At 42.6% G+C, this 23,141-nt stretch overlaps 1 long non-coding RNA gene and 1 pseudogene across 2 annotated transcripts in view; one reads left to right on the plus strand and one right to left on the minus strand.

Moving 5' to 3' along the window:
- The window catches only part of LOC106569482 (protein SGT1 homolog), a 52,926-nt pseudogene extending 29,823 nt beyond the window's left edge, over window positions 1-23,103 (minus strand). Inside the window, exons 1-9 of the transcript XR_014380356.1 lie at window positions 22,947-23,103; window positions 22,810-22,858; window positions 17,916-18,004; window positions 12,827-12,896; window positions 12,266-12,334; window positions 9,221-9,274; window positions 8,384-8,412; window positions 8,022-8,038; window positions 166-273 (exon numbers count right to left, since the gene is read on the minus strand). The product of XR_014380356.1 is annotated as a protein SGT1 homolog (transcript). The remainder of the gene's footprint in view (window positions 1-165; window positions 274-8,021; window positions 8,039-8,383; window positions 8,413-9,220; window positions 9,275-12,265; window positions 12,335-12,826; window positions 12,897-17,915; window positions 18,005-22,809; window positions 22,859-22,946) is intronic.
- Window positions 8,478-21,765, plus strand: LOC123726694 (uncharacterized). The gene is made up of 3 exons (XR_006758813.2): window positions 8,478-8,717; window positions 21,357-21,430; window positions 21,618-21,765. It is a non-coding gene; the product is annotated as an uncharacterized LOC123726694 (long non-coding RNA).
- Window positions 23,104-23,141: the final 38 nt, after the last annotated feature.

Here is a 23,141-nt window from a genome sequence, read left to right on the forward strand (position 1 = left end):
AATGGTTAATTACCACATTCCAGTGTGGTTATTCTCTGGTAACCTGCTGTGTGTTAAATCACATCGCTATGGGTTCCTTATAAAGACTTTGAAGGCTGCAATTTTATGCCCTTTTTGAGGCAAATGGTAGTTCTGATAGGCTGAGTGGTTTGATGTGTGTGTTACCTTTGTGGAGAGGACCTTGAAGGTGCTGTGTAGAGGGACAATAGGATGCAGCAGGTTCATGTTCAAGCTGAAGTCCTCCCCCGAAGGAAGCTTCACCACAGCCGACAACTACAGAGAGAGAGATACACACAATTATAAAACACACACCTCTTGTTATAGAGGGGTGGCGGTCGAGGACCATTTCGTCAAATTCACCCTGAGGGGTTTAGTGCTGGTCTGAAATCAGTTGGGCTTTCTTTCTTGGATTGGGGATTTAGACTTAGATCTAGGAACAGTTTACCCTCCCTGAGTTTACAGGCACCCCTGAGGGCCTAGCTGTGGGAGTGAGTGAGCGTGTATGTATGAAGGCACATGTGCCCCTGGAGGTAAAGCCCCTAGCCATCTTAATACCCCTAATAACACCTCTCCTACTGTTCTCACAACCACAGAAAGAGAGAGTGGGCAAGGGCAGAGAGAAGGGAGGGGTGTGAGATGTGGAATTGGAATCAGGCCCCTCTCTGTGTGTTTCAGAGGGAGCACTGCTCTAGTGTAACGGGACCTCAGGGGACAACAACCCCCTATTTTTACTGCTGTGTACGCACACGAGCCCTACTCAGCCTCTGGGCGAATGACTCCCCTGAAATCTTTCATTTCAGATCCAGAACATCCATTACTCCACATCTCCATCTCATTTAAACCCAAATCATTAATTTACAGCACAGATCCAACACTAAGCCCATACATCGAATTGATTCAATGTTATCTACACCACCGCAAACAGACTCATTTTAACGTCAATAAGATGAGAAATAAAGTCATGCTAGGGACAGCTTCCTCCTCAACAACTATACAGGGCTGCTAATACTCTGGCAGCACTCGTGACAGCTTTGAACTGTACTTCTCTCTCCTCAAGAACCCCTTACACTGACGTAGGGCTGGGCGATATAAAAAATATATCGATATGTTTTAAATGTGATATGAAATTAGACCATTTCACATATATCGATATAGTTCAAATTTGCGCTTTGATCCTTGCTCCAAGCAAGCTGCAGACCCGGAGCTCTCTGCGCTGCTCCCCGCCCCTCCTCTTTCATGCACAGAGGGGGGAGGGGCAGGAACAGACACTTCAACAAACATGGAGGAAGCAACAGCGTCTGCGGAGCGTTTTGAGGAGGAATTGGTTAGTAAAAGAAAAAGCATTGGCTCAGTAATTTGGAGATGGTTCGGATTCAAAGTATCAGATGAGCAACAAAATCACGTTATATGTAGGCAGTGCCATAAAAAAAGTTACAGCCAGGGGTGGAAGCACTACAAATCTTTTTCACCACCTAAAACAGTGGCACAAACTGCAATACGAAGAGTGTGTGAAACTGCGCGCTGCAGAAGCCCCAGCCGCAAGCCGTCGACAACCCGAAAAAGCTCCAGCCCCGAAACAAAGCTCACTGCAAACTTCATTTTCCCGCAGTGTGCCTAATGTCTACCTCAAGACAGCATTACTGTTTATCAAAGTAAAAAAAGAGGGGGAAAATGTTTATTGAGTTGATAGTCTGTTTCTTGTGCAACTGGTTGAGGCTGTTCAGATAACAAATTGAGTTAACAAAAAGCAAATGGTAATCTCAGGCTGATGTTTAAAAAACATTTTCTCAAACTGAGCACTTTATTTTGTTCTTTATTTATATATAATTGCTGCCCTTACTAGGGTTTGTCATATTTTATTATTTTGTAATGTTCGTTATTTGCATCTGTGGATTTGTTAGAAAGGAGAAGAAATCTGTAATTTGATTTTAATAAGCCATTTAAAGTTGTCAAACTAAAAAAAGTAGACTTTTCTCATAAATATATATAATATTTATTTCAGAAAAAGATAGGCCTATTTTATTTTATAGGCCATTTTTGTTTAAGATATTTTTATTACATTTACATTTAAGTCATTTAGCAGACGCTCTTATCCAGAGCGACTTACAAATTGGTGCATTCACCTTATAATATCCAATGGAACAACCACTTTACAATAGTGCATCTAAATCTTTTAAGGGGGGGGTTAGAAGGATTACTTTATCCTATCCTAGGTATTCCTTAAAGAGGTGGGGTTTCAGGTGTCTCCGGAAGGTGGTGATTGACTCCGCTGTCCTGGCGTCGTGAGGGAGCTTGTTCTACCATTGGGGTGCCAGAGCAGCGAACAGTTTTGACTGGGCTGAGCGGGAACTGTGCTTCCTCAGAGGTAGGGAGGCGAGCAGGCCAGAGGTGGAGGAACGGAGTGCCCTTGTTTGGGTGTAGGGCCTGATCAGAGCCTGAAGGTACGGAGGTGCGGTTCCCCTCACAGCTCCGTAGGCAAGCACCATGGTCTTGTAGCGGATGCGAGCTTCGACTGGAAGCCAGTGGAGAGAGCGGAGGAGCGGGGTGACGTGAGAGAACTTGGGAAGGTTGAACACCAGACGGGCTGCGGCGTTCTGGATGAGTTGTAGGGGTTTATGGCACAGGCAGGGAGCCCAGCCAACAGCGAGTTGCAATAATCCAGACGGGAGATGACAAGTGCCTGGATTAGGACCTGCGCCGCTTCCTGTGTGAGGCAGGGTCTCCTAGTGGTAGTGTTGTCAGAGAGCAGCCTCTCCTCTCCTAGTGGTAGTGTTGTCAGAGGGCAGCCTCTCCACTCCTCTCCTAGTGGTAGTGTTGTCAGAGAGCAGCCTCTCCTCTCCTAGTGGTAGTGTTGTCAGAGAGCAGCCTCTCCTCTCCTAGTGGTAGTGTTGTCAGAGAGCAGCCTCTCCTCTCCTAGTGGTAGTGTTGTCAGAGAGCAGCCTCTCCTCTCCTAGTGGTAGTGTTGTCAGAGAGCAGCCTCTCCTCTCCTAGTGGTAGTGTTGTCAGAGAGCAGCCTCTCCTCTCCTCTCCTAGTGGTAGTGTTGTCAGAGAGCAGCCTCTCCTCTCCTCTCCTAGTGGTAGTGTTGTCAGAGAGCAGCCTCTCCTCTCCTAGTGGTAGTGTTGTCAGAGAGCAGCCTCTCCTCTCCTAGTGGTAGTGTTGTCAGAGAGCAGCCTCTCCTCTCCTAGTGGTAGTGTTGTCAGAGAGCAGCCTCTCCTCTCCGTAGTGTTGTCAGAGAGCAGCCTCTCCTCTCCTCTCCTAGTGGTAGTGTTGTCAGAGAGCAGCCTCTCCTCTCCTCTCCTCTCCTAGTGGTAGTGTTGTCAGAAAGCAGCCTCTCCTCTCCTCTCCTAGTGGTAGTGTTGACAGAGAGCAGCCTCTCCTCTCCTCTCCTAGTGGTAGTGTTGTCAGAGAGCAGCCTCTCCTCTCCTCTCCTAGTGGTAGTGTTGTCAGAGAGCAGCCTCTCCTCTCCTAGTGGTAGTGTTGTCAGAGAGCCTCCTCTCCTCTCCTAGTGGTAGTGTTGTCAGAGAGCAGCCTCTCCTCTCCTCTCGGTAGTGTTGTCAGAGAGCAGCCTCTCCTCTCCTCTCCTAGTGGTAGTGTTGTCAGAGAGCAGCCTCTCCCTCTCCTCTCCTAGTGGTAGTGTTGTCAGAAAGCAGCCTCTCCTCTCCTCTCCTAGTGGTAGTGTTGACAGAGAGCAGCCTCTCCTCTCCTCTCCTAGTGGTAGTGTTGTCAGAGAGCAGCCTCTCCTCTCCTCTCCTAGTGGTAGTGTTGTCAGAGAGCAGCCTCTCCTCTCCTAGTGGTAGTGTTGTCAGAGGGCAGCCTCTCCTCTCCTAGTGGTAGTGTTGTCAGAGGGCAGCCTCTCCTCTCCTAGTGGTAGTGTTGTCAGAGGGCAGCCTCTCCTCTCCTAGTGGTAGTGTTGTCAGAAAGCAGCCTCTCCTCTCCTCTCCTAGTGGTAGTGTTGTCAGAGAGCAGCCTCTCCTCTCCTCTCCTAGTGGTAGTGTTGTCAGAGAGCAGCCCCCTCTCCTCTCCTAGTGGTAGTGTTGTCAGAGAGCCTCCTCTCCGTCTCCCTAGTGGTAGTGTTGTCAGAGGGCCTCCTCTCCTCTCCTAGTGGTAGTGTTGTCAGAGGGCAGCCTCTCCTCTCCTAGTGGTAGTGTTGTCAGAGGGCAGCCTCTCCTCTCCTAGTGGTAGTGTTGTCAGAGAGCAGCCTCTCCTCTCCTCTCCTAGTGGTAGTGTTGTCAGAGAGCAGCCTCTCCTCTCCTCTCCTAGTGGTAGTGTTGTCAGAGAGCAGCCTCTCCTCTCCTCTCCTAGTGGTAGTGTTGTCAGAGAGCAGCCTCTCCTCTCCTCTCCTAGTGGTAGTGTTGTCAGAGAGCAGCCTCTCCTCTCCTCTCCTAGTGGTAGTGTTGTCAGAGGGCCAGCCTCTCCTCTCCTCTCCTAGTGGTAGTGTTGTCAGAGAGCCAGCCTCTCCTCTCCTCTCCTAGTGGTAGTGTTGTCAGAGAGCAGCCTCTCCTCTCCTAGTGGTAGTGTTGTCATTTATTTATTTAAATGTGCACCTTATGGAGCTTTGATTTCAAAAAAGGTACTCCTGTTGTTATACAGTGTTTATGTTTACATGTTATTGTTATTTGAACAGCTGAGCATTTAATCTGAACCAGGTGAAGAGCCCTGTTTATTAATTTGATTTTTCAACTGTTCACTGAAATAGCCGGTTTCAATAAAACTACTTGAGACATGTCATATCTGGCTTTGATTGAACATTTGCTCTCACTTTGCAGAAAAAATAATCGGGATATATATCTTATATCGATATTCAGCCTAAATATATCGGGATATGACTTTTGGTCCATATCGCCCAGCCCTACACTGACGTGTGTGTGCGTGTATATAAACTCAAAAAAGAAAGGTCCTCTTACTGTCAACTGCGTTAATTTTCAGCAAACTTAACATGTGTAAATATTTGTATGAACATAAGATTCAACAACTGAGACATACACTGAACAAGTTCCACAGACATGTGACTAACAGAAATTGAATAATGTGTCCCTGAACAAAGTGAGGGTCAAAATCAAAAGTAACAGTCAGTATCTGGTGTGTCCACCAGCTGCATTAACTTCTTTGGGATCTGGGGGCAGTATTGAGTAGCTTGGATGAATAAGGTGCACAGATTAAACTGCCTGCTACTCAGGCCCAAAACCTAGAATATGCATATAATTAGTAGATTTGGATCGAAAACACTGAAGTGTCTAAAACTGTTTGAATGATGTCTGTGAGTATAACAGAACTCATATGGCAGGCAAAAACCTGAGAAGAAAATCACACCAGGAAGTGGGAAATCTGAGGTTTGTAGTTTTTCAAGTGATTGCCTATCCAATATACAGTGTCTGTGGGGTCAGATTGCACTTCCTAAGGCTTCCACTAGATGTCAACAGTCTTTAGAACGTTGTTTCAGGCTTCTACTGTGAAGCGGAGAGAATAAGAGCTGTTTAACCTGTTGGGGACCCTTTCGAGATAGGATCCCGGTAACGGGATTGCTTGACAAGATAGCAAAAATCAAATAATTTCAATTTCTCAAACAATCAACTATTTTACACCATTTGAAAGATAAACATCTCCTTAATCCAACCACATTGTCCGATTTCAAAGAGGCTTTACGGCGAAAGCATAAAGTTAGATTACGTTAGGACAGTACATAGACAAAAAATTACACACAGCCATTTTCAATGCAAGGACAGGCGTCACCAAAAGCAGAAAACCAGCTAAAATTATGCACTAACCTTTGACAATCTTCATCAGATGACACTCCTAGGACATTATGTTAGAACAAAAAATGCATGTATTGTCTATCAAGTTCATATTTATATCCAAAAACAGCATTTTACATTGGCGCGTGACGTTCAGAAAATGTATTTCCCCCAAAACAGCCGGTGAATCAGCACTACAATTTACAAAAATACTCGTCATAAACGTTGATAAAATATTAAACTGTTATTCAAAGAATTATAGATTAACAGCTCCTGAATGCAACCGCATTGACAGATTTCAAAATAACTTTACTGGGAAAGCACACTTTGCAATAATCTGAGTACTGAGCTGAGAAAAATACACTACGCAATACAGATAGCCGCCATTTTGGAGTCATCTAAATGCATAAATAGCATTAGAAATATTCACTTACCTTTAATAATCTTCATCAGAAGGCACTTCCAGGAATTCCCAGGTCCACAACAAATGTTTTGTTCGATAAAGTTCATCATTTATGTCCAAATAACTCCATGTTGTTTGCGCGTTCAGTAAGCTACTCAAAATGTAGGACGCGCGAGAAAAATGTCACGACGAAAAGTAAAAAATAAAATAAAATCTATTCACGTTCGTTCAAACAAGTCAAATGTTGTATAGCATCAATCTTTAGGACCTTTATAACGTGAAACTAAAGTAATATTCCAACCGGACCCATGTATTGTCTTGAAAAGCGTTTTGGAACAGAGCTACCTCTCGCGTGAATGCGCGCCAATGAACTGACATCCTTCCCTGGGTCACCAACTTCCCAGCCTTCTCATTCGGTCTCTGTTCATCATAGACGCCTCAAACAACTTTCTAAAGACTGTTGACATCTAGTGGAAGCCTTAGGAAGTGCAAAATGAATCCTTAGTCACTGTGTGTTCGATTGGCAATGACTTGAAAAACCTACAGGCACCAGATGTTTTATTTCCTGGTTGTATTTTTCTCAGGTTTTTGCCTGCCATATGAGTTCTGTTATACTCACAGACACCATTCAAACAGTTTTAGTAACTTCAGAGTGTTTTCTATCCAAATCTACTAATAATATGCATATTCTAGTTTCTGGGCCCAAGTAGCAGGCAGTTTAATTTGGGCACGTCATTCATCTGAATTTCCGAAGACTGCCCCGTCACTAAAAAGTTAATCAAATAAGAACTGTCTTCTAAATTAGGGTTATTTTAGATGAGGACATCTAAAATGACAACTAGCAGATTGTCGTTTTGCTATGTATTTGGGGAAGAACATTGTTTACATCCATCCAGCTTTTTTATGACCAGCACTGTAGGTGCGAGACAACTTTACCAGCATCATAGCATACGTATCGATGAATCGTTGTGACATGAAATACGAGTGATAGTGTAATCAATGTGTAATAACTAAGTAAAAAATTTATGAACGCGTTAAATTATTATCTGACGTGCAGTCGTATTCAGGTCCTGATTGGTCAACAAGCTTATTTGACACATCAAAGTGCCATTTGACATGCATCTTTTTTGACACGCAAAGACCGAAACGTCGTTCCATAGATATCCTGGATGAGACGACTGAACAAATGAACAACAAAACAGCACAGCAAGTAAGTGAAAGAAATAGGTTATTATTATGTTTTACTGGTAAATGGGGACATGCATAAATGCCAAAAAAATTACTTTTTGGTCAATGTGGTGTGTGTGTGTGTGCAACCTTTATTTAACTAGGCAAGTCAGTTACGAATAAATTCTTATTTACAATGACGGCCTACCCCAGACTACGCAGGGCCAATTGTGGACCGCCCGATGGGACTCCTAATCACGGCCGGGTGTGATACAGCCTGGATTCGAACCAGGGACTGTAGGTACGCCTCTTACACTGAGATGCCTTCGACTGCGGCATCCATGTGTCTGTGTGTTTATTTAACTGTACTAGAATGCTTAAAAGGCCCCTAAAATATTAAATATCAGTTATCGGTATTGGGGGTTTTTTGGCAAGGAAAATATCGCATATCGGCCAAAAATTTCATATCGGTGCATCATTACCCTATATATAGTCTCGCTATTGTTATTTTACTGCTGCTCTTTAATTATTTGTTATATATTTTTGGAGGGGTATTTTTCTTAAAACTGTATTGTTGGTTAAGGGCTTCTAAGTAAGCATTTCACTAAGGTCTACACCTATTGTATTCAGCGCATGTGACAAATACAATTTTATTAGAAAAGTAGTGCACTATAGAGAATAGGGTGATATTTGGAATACAACAATGAAGTATACTTACTTGATGTGTGGTGTCTGCTGTGGCATCCAGGCATCCCAGGAAAAGAGAGAAAGTTTAAACAAACAAAAATAGGAGAGAAAGAGACAGGGCTTACTGGATGTGCTCGTTCTCTCGCTCTAGCAATTAGAACAGAATAAGTAAGGTTTGGAAAGTTGGGAACAACAGTGCCCCCATGAGGCGGAGAGTGGAACTGAACACCAGAAAAACCTGTATACAGTCGTAAGGTTTGCGTTGGTTGATTTATTTCAGTTTGAAAATACACACAATATATACATAAATAAAAATTACAACATTACCAGGGATAGCACAAAGTAAATTACTTATTTCCATTGTGACACTTTAAAAGTGCACGGTGCACTCACCTTAGTCTCGTTTCCGTTCTGATTCGCCGCTGCAAGGGACAGGAAACAGAATGTTACAGTCAAACAGTTTTCCATTACTCATACATTAACCGAACAGAGGAACACAAACACGCGCAAGAAAGCGCCACAGACACACACCTCCCTGACATCGCAGAGGCAGTTCGTTTGCCAGTCCATCCACACCTATTAAAACCCCAATGTATTTACCAGTTATGTCTGTTATAATATTCACTGCTTTCATTAGAGAGAGAGGAGGCAGGCGTGTGTGAGTGATATCGCCATGTGCACACCACGTTTTGATGTGAGTGGGGGAGTCAAACAGAAGGGCCTGGAGGTAAGCACTGTCACTATACACATGAAAGAGACGGGAGGTAACTCACAGGGTAAGGCCAGCTCATGGCAACAGACGACTGAGGGTGTGTGTGTGTGTGCATTGAATATGTGTAGTTTTTAATCTGTTTGAAGACGTATTATCCGTGTGTGTGTGTGTATGTATATTTTGTTATAGATGGGGGGGGGAGGGTCACATGGCTGTTTTGAACGCGAGCCCAACACCCCATGGATGTGTGTGTGTGTGTGTGTGGAACTGTGTGGATGTTTACAGGGGTTGATCTGAGGCAAGGCACCTCTCCCCCACCCCAGACAGATACACTGTACATTATTAATGTGATCCAAACAGGTTCAGTTTAAACCCTTTGAGACGACAACCACAGACACACACAGCTTCTCTAATGAAGAGTTTAGTTAGTACAGTGTTAGAATTCAGATAGAGGTGGGAGATGGGCCTGTGGCTAGGGTTTAGATGGTGGTTGAGCTAAGAGAACAGATCCTACTTACTCGCCATCATCTCCTCACAGCGTTTGAGCCACGTTCGGAAAGTGTCATCTGAACCTGTGGAGCCGGAAAGAGAACACAGTGTTCAGACAATCTCACCCAGTTGGAACACAACTACTGCAGGCAGAATCTACACACAGCCACTTACACTTCTGTACATTTGACCAGAATGGAAGGCGTATCCGATACAGTTAATATTCCTATCAGAGGCCAAGAGCTGTTACTATTAGGGATGTGCAGCTCTCCTTTCATGAACGATTCGTATGCATCTAAATGCATGGTCTCCGATACGATACAGGAACAACACTTTTTAGTTAGTGTGTGTGTGTGTGTGTGTGTGTGTGTGTGTGTGTGTGTGTGTGTGTGTGTGTGTGTGTGTGTCATGGTGTGTGTAGCCACCTGAGCTGAGCAATTGGGCAGACTGAGCATCTACCACCACACTATCAGATTAGGGATGGGGAAATGTATGCTTTTTGTCCCCCAACTTTTAAAATCTGAAACCACCATCCCCCACTGATTAACTTGTCATTTTTGCAGATTGAAAATGTTTTGAACTAGTACTTCGTCAATAGAATGGCATTTAGCCAATTAACATAAAGCAGCTATGGATTTTACCTGTCTTGGAAGCGAATGGTTTAGACTAATTTTACAGGAGCTCTCCCTAACGAGAAATGATTGGTCCTTTATAAAATTACCCTGTTCATGTAAAAATGACCAATTACACTGACTGTTTAAAGAAAAAGTAGCAAAACTATTTCTTATGGTGACTCTAAATACAACCTGAATGATAGAAAACCCCAATCAGCAGTTGGATGTGAGTTGCATTCCACTCTGGTAGGCTACACAACTCCAGTCAAAAACAATTTTCTACATTTGTTAACAATGACCCAGCAAAATACATAGGTTGTCACTCAGCTAATGAAGCCTATGATTTGACATTGTCGAAAGTCATTTTACAAGCATCTGAATGCTGAAGGTGCCAGATGTACGAATATCCTATTAGAACAGGGATAGGCCTACCTCCCATTGGCTTGAGCAGCTGTGTTTCCCGCACTTTTCACACAGTTGTTATCTGACAGTCATACGCAGTTACATGTATAAAAGTTGGATAGGCTACTGAACTGAAGGAGGAAGCATCCGTTCAGTCACAACAGTTAAAAGGTATTTTCTGAATAAAAAAAACTGTGAACCGGAAATGTTTAATATTTGAATCGGTTTTCTGAGCGATGCATACTTCATTTGGATCGGTTCAAACCGATGCACTCATATCTTAAACATTAGAACCGGGGGCCGATGCGTATCGGTGAATCGTTACATACCTAGTTACTATATTTCTAACACCAACAATATCTTACGGTTTTAGAGCTACAGTACCAGTCAAACGTTTGGACACACCTACTCATTCAAGAGTTTTTACTATTTTCTACATTATAGAATAATAGTGAAGACAACAAAACTATGAAATAACACCTATGGAATCATGTAGTAAGCAAAAAAGTGTTAAACAAAACAAAATATATTTTATATTTGAGATTCTTCAAAGCAGCCACCCTTTGTCTTGACATCTTTGCACACTCTTGGCATTCTCTCAACCAGCTTCATGAGGAATGCTTTTGCAACAGTCTTGAAGAAGTTACCACATATATTGAGCACTTGTTGGCTGCTTTTCCTTCACTCTGCAGTCCAACTCATCCCAAACCATCTCAATTGGGTTAAGGTCGGGTGATTGCAGAGGCCAGGTCATCTGATGCAGAACTCCATCACTCTCCTTCTTGGTCAAATAACCCTTACACAGCCTGGAGGTGTGTTTTGGTTCATTGTCCTGTTAAAAAACAAAATGATACTCCCACTAAGAGCAAACCAGATGGGATGACGTATCACTGCAGAATTCTGGGTTAACCATGCTGGTTAAGTGTGCCTTGAATTCTAAATAAATCACACAGTGTCACCAGCAAAGCACCCCCACACCTCCTCCTCCATGCTTCACAGTGGGAACCACACATGCAGAGATCATCCGTTCACCTACTCTGCGTCTCACGAAGACACGGCGGTTGGGAACAAATATCTCAAATTTGGACTCATTTCATTAGACAGATTTCCACCGGTCTAATGTCCATTGCTCATGTTTCTTGGACCAAGCAAGTCTCTTCTTATTGGTGTCCTTTAGTAGTTGTTTCTTTGCAGAAATCTGACCATGAAGGCCTGATTCGCGCAGTCTCCTCTGAACAGTTGATGTTGAGATGTGTCTGTTACTTGAACTCTGTGAAGCATTTATTTGGGCTGCAATAACTGGTAACTCTAATGAACTTATCCTCTGCAGCAGAGGTAACTCTCGGTCTTCCTTTCCTGTGGCGGTCCTTGTGAGAGCCAATTTCATTATAGCGCTTGACGTTTTTTTGCAACTGCACTTGAAGAAACTTTCAAAGTTCTTGAAATTTTCCGTATTGACTGACCTTCATGTCTTAAAGTAATGGTGGACTGTCATTTCTCTTTGCTTATTTGAGCTGTTCTTGCCATAATATGGACTTGAACTTTTACGAAATAGGGCTATCTTCTGTGTACCACCCCTACCTTGACACAACACAACTGATTGGCTCAAATGCATTAAGAATGAAATTCCACAAATTAACAAGGCACACTTGTTAATTGGAATGCATTCCAGGTGACCACCTCATGAAGCTGGTTGATAGAATACCAAGAGTGTGAAAAGCTGTCATCAAGACAAAGGGTGGCTACATTGAAGAATCTCAAATATAAAATAAATGTTGATTTGTTGAACACTTTTTTGGTTACTACAAAATTCCATGTGTGTTATTTCATAGTTTTGATGTCTTCACTATTATTATACAATATAGAAAATAGTAAAAATAAAGAAAAACCCTTGAATGAATTGGTGTGTCCAAACGTTTGACTGGTACTGTACATGACGTGTCTAAGGATAGGGGTAAGGGGTCAGTTTGAGATTTAGGGATTAGGGGAAGGTGTTAGTGGAAGGGTGTAGGTGCTGAAATGAGACCAGGCCCCACTTGTCCCCTCAGCAGGCCTCACCATCCAGGCTGTGTCCCTTAGTGAAGGCAGCATGTGACACCTCAGTGGTTCAGGTGGTACTCTGCCATTCTAAAGGGAGGGAGACAGGGGCAGGCTTGTTATCAGTAACAGATAGAAACTCAGGGAAAAACTGACACCAATTTAAGTTTGACATATATAATGATTTAAGGGGGATGTGGAGTGGCAGGGTTCATGCACATTTTAACAGATGGAATATCATGCCTACTCCATGACTTAACCAAATGTCCATGACCAACAATTGGTGGTGTCTCTATGTACGTATAAAGAAAGTAAGCAGAATGTGGTATTGACACTGGGAGGTTACTCTCTGATCCCATGTACCATCTCCTGATGTTGTACAAGGCACTTAAACCCCCCCCCCCCCCACAGTCACAGAAATAAAGTCAGACAGACATTCCTGCCAGAAAATACACAAGCAGCAAAAGTAAATGCATGTCAACTCAGCTATCATGGGCTAGGGCCAAACTGCACACATACCCTGTTCTCATGAAGGCAATGGAATGCCTTCATAGTCACATCCACAGAGTAGGTAAGTCTTACCCCATTCTCATGAAGGCAAGAAGAAGGCTGGGTTTGAGCTGCTGGGTTTTCTTGGCATCATTGACAGCACCTGTAGAGACAGAGACACACACAGAAGAAACATAGCTTAAGTTTCTTTAGCAAAGACAAAAATATAGAACTAACATTTTTATTTATTTTTTATTTTTATTTCACCTTTATTTAACCAGGTAGGCAAGTTGAGAACAAGTTCTCATTTACAATTGCGACCTGGCCAAGATAAAGCAAAGCAGTTCGACAACATACAAAAACACAGAGTTACACATGGAGTAAAACAACATACAATCAATGATACAGTAGACAAAAATAAGACTATATACAATGTGAGCAAATGATGTGAGATAAGGGAGGTAAAGGCAAAAAAAGGCCATGGTGGCAAAGTAAAAAAAGTATAGCAAGTAAAACACTGGAATGGTAGAATTATAATTTGAAGAAAGTTCAAAGTTAAAATGTAAATAATATGGTGCAAAGGAGCAAAATAATAAATAAAATAAATAAATACAGTAGGGGAAGAGGTAGTAGTTTGGGCTAAATTATAGATGTACAGGTGCAGTGATCTGGGAGCTGCTCTGATAGCTGGTGTTTAAAGCTAGTGAGGGAGATAAGTGTTTCCAGTTTCAGAGATTTTTGTAGTTCGTTCCAGTCATTGGCAGCAGAGAACTGGAAGGAGAGACGACCAAAGGAGGAGTTGGCTTTAGGGGTGGCCAGAGAGATATACCTGCTGGAGCGCGTGCTACATGTGGGTGCTGCTATGGTGACCAGTGAGCGGAGATAAGGGGGGGACTTTACCTAGCAGGGTCTTGTAGATGACCTGGAGCCAATGTGTTTGGCGACGATTATGAAGCGAAGGCCAGCCAACGAGAGCGTACAAGTCGCAGTGGTGGGTAGTATATGGGGCTTTGGTGACAAAACGGATGGCACTGTGATAGACTGGAACCAGCTTGTTGAGTAGGGTATTGCAGGCTATTTTGTAAATGACAACGCCGAAGTCGAGGATTGGTAGGATGGTCAGTTTTACGAGGGTATGTTTGGCAGCATGAGTGAAGGATGCTTTGTTGCGAAAAAGGAAGCCAATTCTAGATTTAACTTTGGATTGGAGATGATTGATGCGAGTCTGGAAGGAGAGTTCACAGTCTAACCAGACACCTAGGTATTTGTAGTTATCCACAAATTCTAAGTCAGAACCGTCCAGAGAAGTGATGCTGGACAGGCGGGCAGGTGCAGGCAGCGATCGGTTGAAGAGCATGCATTTCGTTTTACTTGTATTTAGGAGCAGTTGGAGACCACGGAAGGAGAGTTGAATGGCATTGAAGCTCGTCTGGAGGGTTGTTAACACAGTGTCCAAAGAAGGGCCAGAAGTATACAGAATGGTGTCGTCTGCGTAGAGGTAGATCAGAGATTCACCAGCAGCAAGAGCGACATCATTGATGTATACAGAGAAAAGAGTTGGCCCAAGAATTGAACCCTGTGGTACCCCCATAGAGACTGCCAGAGGTCCGGACAGCAGGCCCTCCGATTTGACACACTGAACTCTATCAGAGAAGTAGTTGGTGAACCAGGCGACGCAATCGTTTGAGAAACCAAGGCTACTGAGTCTGCCGATGAGGATGTGGTGATTAACAGAGTCGAAAGCTTTGGCCAGGTCAATGAATACGGCAGCACAGTATTGTTTCTTATCGATGGCGGTTACGATGTCGTTTAGGACCTTGAGCGTGGCTGAGGTGCACCCATGACCAGCTCTGAAACCAGATTGCATAGCGGAGAGGGTGCGGTGTGATTCGAAATGGTCGGTAATCTGTTTGTTGACTTGGCTTTCGAAGACCTTAGAAAGGCAGGGTAGGATGGATATAGGTCTGTAGCAATTTGGGTCCAGAGTGTCACCTCCTTTCAAGAGGGGGATGACAGCAGCTGCTTTCCAATCTATGGGAATCTCAGACGACACGAAAGAGAGATTGAACAAGCTAGTAATAGGGGTTGCAATAATTTCGGCAGATAATTTTAGAAAGAAAGGGTCCAGATTGTCAAGCCCAGCTGATTTGTAGGGGTCCAGATTTTGCAGCTCTTTCAGAACATCAGCTGAATGGATTTGGGAGAAGGAGAAATGGGCGAGGCTTGGGCGAGTAGCTGTGGGGGGTGCAGTGCTGTTGAATGCAGTAGGGGTAGTTAGGTGGAAAGCATGGCCAGCCGTAGAAAAATGCTTATTGAAATTCTCAATTATAGTGGGCTTATCGGTGGTGACAGAGTTTCCTATCCTCAGTGCAGTGGGCAGTTGGGAGGAGGTGTTCTTATTCTCCATGGACTTTACGGTGTCCCAGAACCTTTTAGAGTTTGAGTTGCAGGAAGCAAATTTCTGTTTGAAAAAGCTAGCCTTGGCGTTTCTAACTGCCTATGTGTATTGGTTTCTAACTTCTCTGAAAAGTTGCATATCGCGGGGGCAGTTCGATGCTAATGCAGAACGCCACAGGATATTTTTGTGTTGGTTAAGGGAAGTCAGGTCTGGGGAGAACCAAGGGCGATATCTGTTCCTGGTTCTAAATTTCTTGAAAGGGGCATGCTTATTTAAGATGGTGAGGAAGGCATTTAAAAAAAATAACCAGGCATCCTCTAGTGACGGGATGAGGTCAATATCTTTCCAGGATACCAGGGACAGGTCGATTAGAAAGGCTTGCTCGTTGAAATGTTTCAGGGAGCGTTTGACAGTGATGAGTGGAGGTCGTTTGACCTCTGAACCATTACGGGTGCAGGCAATGAGGCAGTGATCGCTGAGATCTTGGTTGAAAACAGCAGAGGTGTATTTAGAGGGCACGTTGGTTAGGATGATATCTATGAGGGTGCCAGTGTTTGCGGCTTTGGGGTTGTACCTGGTGGGTTCATTAATAATTTGTGTGAGATTGAGGGCATCAAGCTTGGATTGTAGGATGGCTGGGGTGTTAAGCATGTCCCAGTTTAGGTCACCTAGTAGCACGAGCTCTGAAGATAGATGGGGGGCAATCAGTTCACATATGGTGTCCAGAGCACAGCTAGGGGCCGAGGGGGGTCTATAGCAAGCGGCGACGGTGAGAGACTTGTTTTTGGAGAGGTGGATTTTTAAAAGTAGAAGTTCAAATTGTTTGGGTACAGACCTGGATAGCAGGACAGAGCTCTGCAGGCTCTCTTTGCAGTAGATTGCAACACCGCCCCCTTTGGTCGTTCTATCTTGTCTGAAAACGTTGTAGTTAGGGATGAAGATTTCAGAGTTTTTGGTGGACTTCCTAAGCCAAGATTCAGACACAGCTAGGACATCCGGGTTGGCAGAGTGTGCTAAAGCAGTGAATAAAACAAACTTAGGGAGGAGGCTTCTAATGTTAACATGCATGAAACCAAGGCTATTACGGTTACAGAAGTCATCAAAAGAGAGCGCCTGGGGAGTAGGAGTGGAGCCAGGCACTGCAGGGCCTGGATTCACCTCTACATCCCCAGAGGAGCAGAGAAGAATGAGTATGAGGGTACGGCTGAAAGCTATAAGAATTGGTCGTCTGTGACGTCCAGAATAGAGAGAAAAAGGAGCAGGTTTCTGGGGGCGATAAAATAGCTTCAAGGTATAATGTACAGACAAAGGTATGGTGGGATGTGAATACAGAGGAGGTAAACCTAGGCATTTAGTGATGAGAGAGATATTGTCTCTAGAAACATCATTGAAACCAGAAGATGTCATAGCATGTGTGGGTGGAGGAACTGAGAGGTTGGATAAGGTATAATGAGCAGGGCTAGAGGCTCTACAGTGAAATAAGCCAATAAACACTAACCAGAACAGCAATGGACATTGCATATTGACATTGAGGAGAGGCATGCTTAGCCGAGTGATCAAAGGGTCCAGTGAGATTCAGACAGCTAGCCGGGCCATAGGTAGCAAGCTGGTGGAAGATGGAGGGAGGTTTGTTTTTAGCCACCTCGTGCGTTTCCGTCTGTGGGTTAGTGGGGTTTCGTGTGGAAGGGGGGGACCAGTCCAAGTTGGCAAAATAGTTAGTTATAGTGGCCCAAGAAAAGTGTCCGATAGACCTATTCAGATCGCAGCCGATAAGACAGCTAACGATTAACGATTAGTGGGCCGCAGATGGGCGAGGTTACGTCGTGACGGAGGGGCCAGTTGGATAACTCCCTCGGGCAGATAACGTCGGTGGTCCAGTCGTGAGGGCCCGATGGGGCTCCGCATCAGCAGTAAAGCGGGTCAGGATAGGTGATTGTAGCCCAGGGGACACTTCAGCTGGCTAGCTCAGGAAAAGCCCACGAGTGGCTGACGGAACTCTTCAGCTGGCTAGCTCCGGGATAATGTGTGTTAATTCCGGGACCGACGTTGCCAATAGTCACTCAGGTAGCAGCTAGTTAGCTGCAAGATCCAGGTGTAAATGTCCTGAGCCTGCGGTAGAAATCGGGAAAAGGAGAGAGAATAGGTCCGGTATGCTCTGGTCTGAGTCGCGCTGTACAAAAACTGGCGATAGCTTTTCGAGCTAACGGATAGCCGAGGACAGCTAACCGTGGCTAGCTGAACTCCAACGTTAGCCAGTGAAAATGGCTAACCTCTGGCTAGCTTCTGTTGTGGATTTCGGATTTGAGGTAAATAATACTTTCTTTTTTAAATTGGTGAGGCGGGTTGCAGGAGAGTGCTTTGAGGTTGAGTTTTAGAAGGAAAAAAAATGTAAAAAGATCATGCGAAGAAAAATATGTAAATATATATATATATATATATATATATATATATATATACACACACACACACACGGGACACGACAAGAGGAGGGTAAAGGACGTCTGAAATGCCAAATGCCAACATAAGACAATCATTTGAATTAAATTATTCACATTTCAGAAAATCAGTAAAGAAAGGCTGGATTTTATCAAAAGTTAGAGCAGTAGTTTGTGGACCAAATCAAATTTTATTTTCACATGCGCCGAATACAACAGTGAAATGCTTATTTACAAGCCCAACCAACAATACTTTAAGAAGATGCAAGGATTGGGGTTAGGGTCTGACTGATAGCAGTACTTTAGGGTTAGGTTTGGGTAAGATGTTGGGGGTTAGGATGAGACTTACAGCTGTAGTTTTTCAGTTGAAGGTGGGCGTAGGCTCGTTGGCAGAACCATTCTGCATTGTCAGTGTCCTTCCAAGGCTTCATTCAGTTCCTGTGGGAAAATATCAGTGTCATCAAATAGGCAAGTTTGGGGTCAATTGAGTTAAATTCCCAAGATACATATGTTTATGAGCACTAGCGAAGGTTGACTGTTGCTTGGATACGTTTTCATGTTCCCAACAACTTAACCTGGCATTCTGCACAAAATCTACACTTACATTAGCTAGCTAGCTATAATAAAGTGTGACGACAGGTGGTTTGCCAGTTAATTATCTATGCTGGTTAGATTTCTTGGTTTCTTGTCCAAGCTGTTAGCTAACTGCTGTAAAAAGTTACATATCACTAACCGAGGTAAAGACCGTTTCAAGTTGGATATTCAACGGATATTCGCGCTTTCAAACCTCAATAGCTTCCAAACCACTTGAGCCACAGACTCCAAATAAGTGTCATGATGTTGGAAAAATTGTGCACGACATTGCACAGGTCTTATTTTCATGATTTGGACATTAATTCGCTTTCCAAAGCTAATAAAGATGTGGAAATGTGAGCAGCATTTTGTATTCCAAGTTGAATTAGTTAGGGAGCATAAACAAAGTACAAACTTTTTTAAGATTCAAATTTCAATAGCTCCTTGGTCATGTGACCTGGTGACTTCAAACAAGGTTCAGAATGTCCACTCAGTGGGCCTACACATTGCACACCCTTTAGTTTGTCCATTTTTATCTCACAGGGTTTTACATGAATTTTTCAATATTTTACATGAATTTTTCAAAATGTAGAATTTCAATAGCTCCTTGGTCATGTGACCTGGTGAATTCAAACAAGGTGCAGAATGTCCACTGACTACCCTTCTATATTGCACACCCTTTAGTTTGTTCATTTTCAGCTCACATGGTTTTACATGAAATTTTCACAATTTAGAATTTCAATAGCTCCTTGGTCATGTGACCTGGTGACCTCAAACAAGATTCAGAATATCCACTCAGTAGCCTACACATTGCACACCCTTTAGTTTGTCCATTTTTATCTCACAGGGTTTTACATGAATTTTTCAATATTTAGAATTTCAATAGCTCCTTGGTCATGTGACCTACTTTCATCTCATGCTATCTGTAAGCTTTGCAGGCCTTCATTATACATGGGTGTTTACATTTACATTTAAGTCATTTAGCAGACGCTCTTATCCAGAGCGACTTACAAATTGGTGCATTCACCTTATGATATCCAGTGGAACAACCACTTTACAATAGTGTTAAAAATATATATATTTTAAGTCAACAAATGTTCCATTCTTGCAATAACTATCTTTCACATGGACACTGAAAAGATCCGCAAATGGCTGTATGTGGTATGGATTAGAGGTCGACCGATTATGATTATTTTTTTTTTTCAACGCCGATACCGATTAATCGGCCAATTTATTTATTTATTTGTAATAATGACAATTACAACAATACTGAATGAACACTTATTTTAACTTAATATAATAAATCAATAAAATCAATTTAGCTTCAAATACATAATGAAACATGTTCAATTTGGTTTAAATAATGCAAAAACAAAGTGTTGGAGAAGGAAGTAAAAGTGCAATATGTGCCATGTAAAAAAGCTAACGTTTAAGTTCCTTGCTCAGAACATGAGAACATATGAAAGCTGGTGATTCCTTTTAACATGAGTCTTCAAATATTCCCAGGTAAGAGGTTTTAGGTTGTAGTTATTATAGGAATTATAGGACTATTTCTCTCTATACGATTTGTATTTCATATACCTTTGACTATTGGATGTTCTTATAGGCACTTTAGTATTGCCAGTGTAACAGTATAGCTTCAGTCCTTCTCCTCGCTCCTACCTGGGCTCGAACCAGGAACACATCGACAACAGCCACCCTCGAAGCAGCGTTACCAATGTAGAGCAAGGGGAAAAACTACTCCAAGTCTCAGAGCAAGTGACATTTGAAACGCTATTAGCGCGCACCCGGCTAACTAGCTAGCCATTTCACATCGGTTACACCAGCCAAATCTTGGGAGTTGACAGGCTTGAAGTCATAAACAGCGCAATGCTTGAAGCATTGCGAAAAGCTGCTGGCTAAACGCACTAAAGTTCTGTTTGAATGAATGCTTACGAGCCTGCTGGTACCTACCACCGCTCAGTCAGACTGCTCTATCAAATCATAGACTTAATTATAGTATAATAAACACACACAAATACGAGCCTTAGGTCATTAATATGGTCGAATCCGGAAACTATCCGGAAACTATCATCTCGAAAACAAAACGTTTATTCTGTCAGTGAAATACGGAACCGTCTAAATATTCCGGTTACATTGCACAACCTTCAATGTTATGTCATAATTACGTAAAATTCTGGCAAATTAGTTCGCAACGAGCCAGGCGGCCCAGACTGTTGCATATACCCTGACTCTGCGTGCAATGAACGCAAGAGAAGTGACACAATTTCACCTGGTTAATATTGCCTGCTAACCTGGATTTCTTTTAGCTAAATATGCAGGTTTAAAAATATGTACCTCTGTGTATTGATTTTAAGAAAGGCATTGATGTTTATGGTTAGGTAGTCGTGCAACGATTGTGCTTTTTTCGCAAATGCGCTTTTGTTAAATCATCCCCCGTTTGGCGAAGTTGGCTGTCTTTGTTAGGAAGAAATAGTCTTCACACAGTTCGCAACGAGCCAGGCGGCCCAAACTGCTGCATATACCCTGACTCTGTTGCAAGAGGTGACACACTTTCCCTAGTTAAAATAAATTAATGTTAGCAGGCAATATTAACTAAATATGCAGGTTTAAAAATATATACTTGTGCAATGATTTTAAGAAAGACATTGATGTTTATGGTTAGGTACATGTTGGAGCAACGACAGTGCTTTTTCGCGAATGCGCACCGCATCGATTATATGCAACGCAGGACAGGCTAGATAAACTAGTAATATCATCAACCATGTGTAGTTAACTAGTGATTATGATTGATTGATTGTTTTTTATAAGATAAGTTTAATGCTAGCTAGCAACTTACCTTGGCTTCTTACTGCATTCGCGTAACAGGCAGGCTCCTCGTGGAGTGCAATGTAAAGCAGGTGGTTAGAGCGTTGGACTAGTTAACCTAAAGGTTGCAAGATTGAATCCCCGAGCTGACAAAGTAAAAATCTGTCGTTCTGCCCCTGAACAAGGCCGTTAACCCACCGTTCCTAGGCCGTCATTGAAAATAAGAATGTGTTCTTAACTGACTTGCCTAGTTAAATAAAAAGGTGTGTATAAAAAATAACTATTATTATTATTTTTTAAACGGCCAAATCGGTGTCCAAAAATACCGATTTGGCCGATTGTTATGAAAACTTAAAATCGGCCCTAATTAATTCGGCCATTCCGATTAATCGGTCGACCTCTATTTCAGAGTTCAACAAAGCCAACAACTGCTTCATGTGTGCCACTGATAAAGAACCTGGATGTGGCCCAAAGACTGACTGGGTTGGTAACTTTAACATGTTTATAATCTTTTGACAACAGTGACAGCATGTAAGACAATTTATGATATAACACAATATATGGCTAATTCGTCATTCTGCATTGATATTTGATATTATTTATAACGTGTTACACTTTGTTTTGATTGAATGTTTTGCATGCCAACGCTGGTTCCATGTGCTGTGCCTAGGAATGAAGACAAAAAGAGATCAACAGAGTAAAGAACACAAACTGGAAGTGCAGTCTTTGTTGTTGAAAATGTATGCTATACCCCATCCACACTGAAGAGGCTCTGAAATGTACATCAACCAGGGATAAAGAGAAAGTTAACACTGAAATGTTTCATACTTAATTGAAGTTAAGTGTCTACAATTTGTTTAATTTGTCAATATTACATTTTTTATTCATTGATTTACTGGCCACCATTACTGTGGTTACATGTTCAGTATATGTATTGACCAGCAAACCCACTGCAGCCTACCTCACTCTCCATCCCTGCTTTGGACAGTTAATAGCATGACTCTCGTACTTTGCCCTTTTCCTTTATGGTTGATATTAACGACTAATGGAGATATTATCTTCTCTCTCCTATTGTATACCACTGTTAAATACTGTGGGGGGAAGAATAAAAAAAACTTGGAAAATAAGTGCTTAAAACTACCAATTATTGTAGATAAATATTAAAGAAAAGGGTAAACACAACACTGGACTGAACCCCCTAATTGTCAAACTAATAATAATGTACAACAATATAGAAGATACATGACTAGAGGTTATGCAATATGGGTGTATATCCACTGCATGCTTCTTAGGTGTGTAATTGACATGACCAAGGAGGTATTGCAAATTTGAAACTCTGAAAAATGTACGTTACACCGCGTGATTTTACAGTTCACAAACAAGAGTGTGCAATATAGAAGGGAAGTCAGCCGACATTAGGTCACATGACCAAGGAGCTATTTAAATTGCGACCTGGCCAAGATAAAGCAAAGCAGTTCGACAAAAACAACACAGAGTTACATATAAACAAACGTACAGTCAGTAACACAATATAAAAATATATGTACATTGTGTGCAAATGTAGAAGAGTAGAGAGGTAAGGCAATAAATAGGCCATAAAGGCGAAATCATTACAATTTAGCAATAACACTGGAGTGATAGATGTGTAAGTAGAGATACTGGCGTGCAAAAGAGCAAGAGGATAATTAACAATGTGGGGTTGAGGTAGCTGGCTAGCGTTATTGAAAACATTTAAAATCCCCTAATTATCAAGAATAATGTATTTTACTTACAGTTAAACTAGCTCATTCTAGTTTGACAGATAGTTGGCTAGAAAGTTAGCCAGTTAGCTAACATTGGCTATCCAGCTAACCGTTTTTTACCTCAAGAGCTTTATGTGGGTCCTCGTCTATGACGCTCTCGGGGAAACTGCTAAAACGAGAAAACAGAACTAACGTTAGTTAGCCTCTTGAACAAGGACACATTTAAAATAAAATACTCGAAAATGTAATATACTTGCCGTTCGGTTGCCATGGAGCTAGAAGTGTTGTCAGAGGGAGATAGACCTTTCCAGCTAGCTAGCCACGGCTAGATAGGAATCAGAAAACAGTAGAGGCGTGTCAACCGTCAGCTAAATAGGCTAGGCACTTCTCACTACCGAACCGTAACGCGTGGAGGAGTAGGTGCGGCCAAGAAACATTTTCACACGGTTTGT

This window comes from Salmo salar, chromosome 14 (genome assembly GCF_965601325.2).
Source record: "Salmo salar chromosome 14, fSalSal1, whole genome shotgun sequence".
Taxonomy (NCBI): Eukaryota; Metazoa; Chordata; class Actinopteri; order Salmoniformes; family Salmonidae; genus Salmo; species Salmo salar.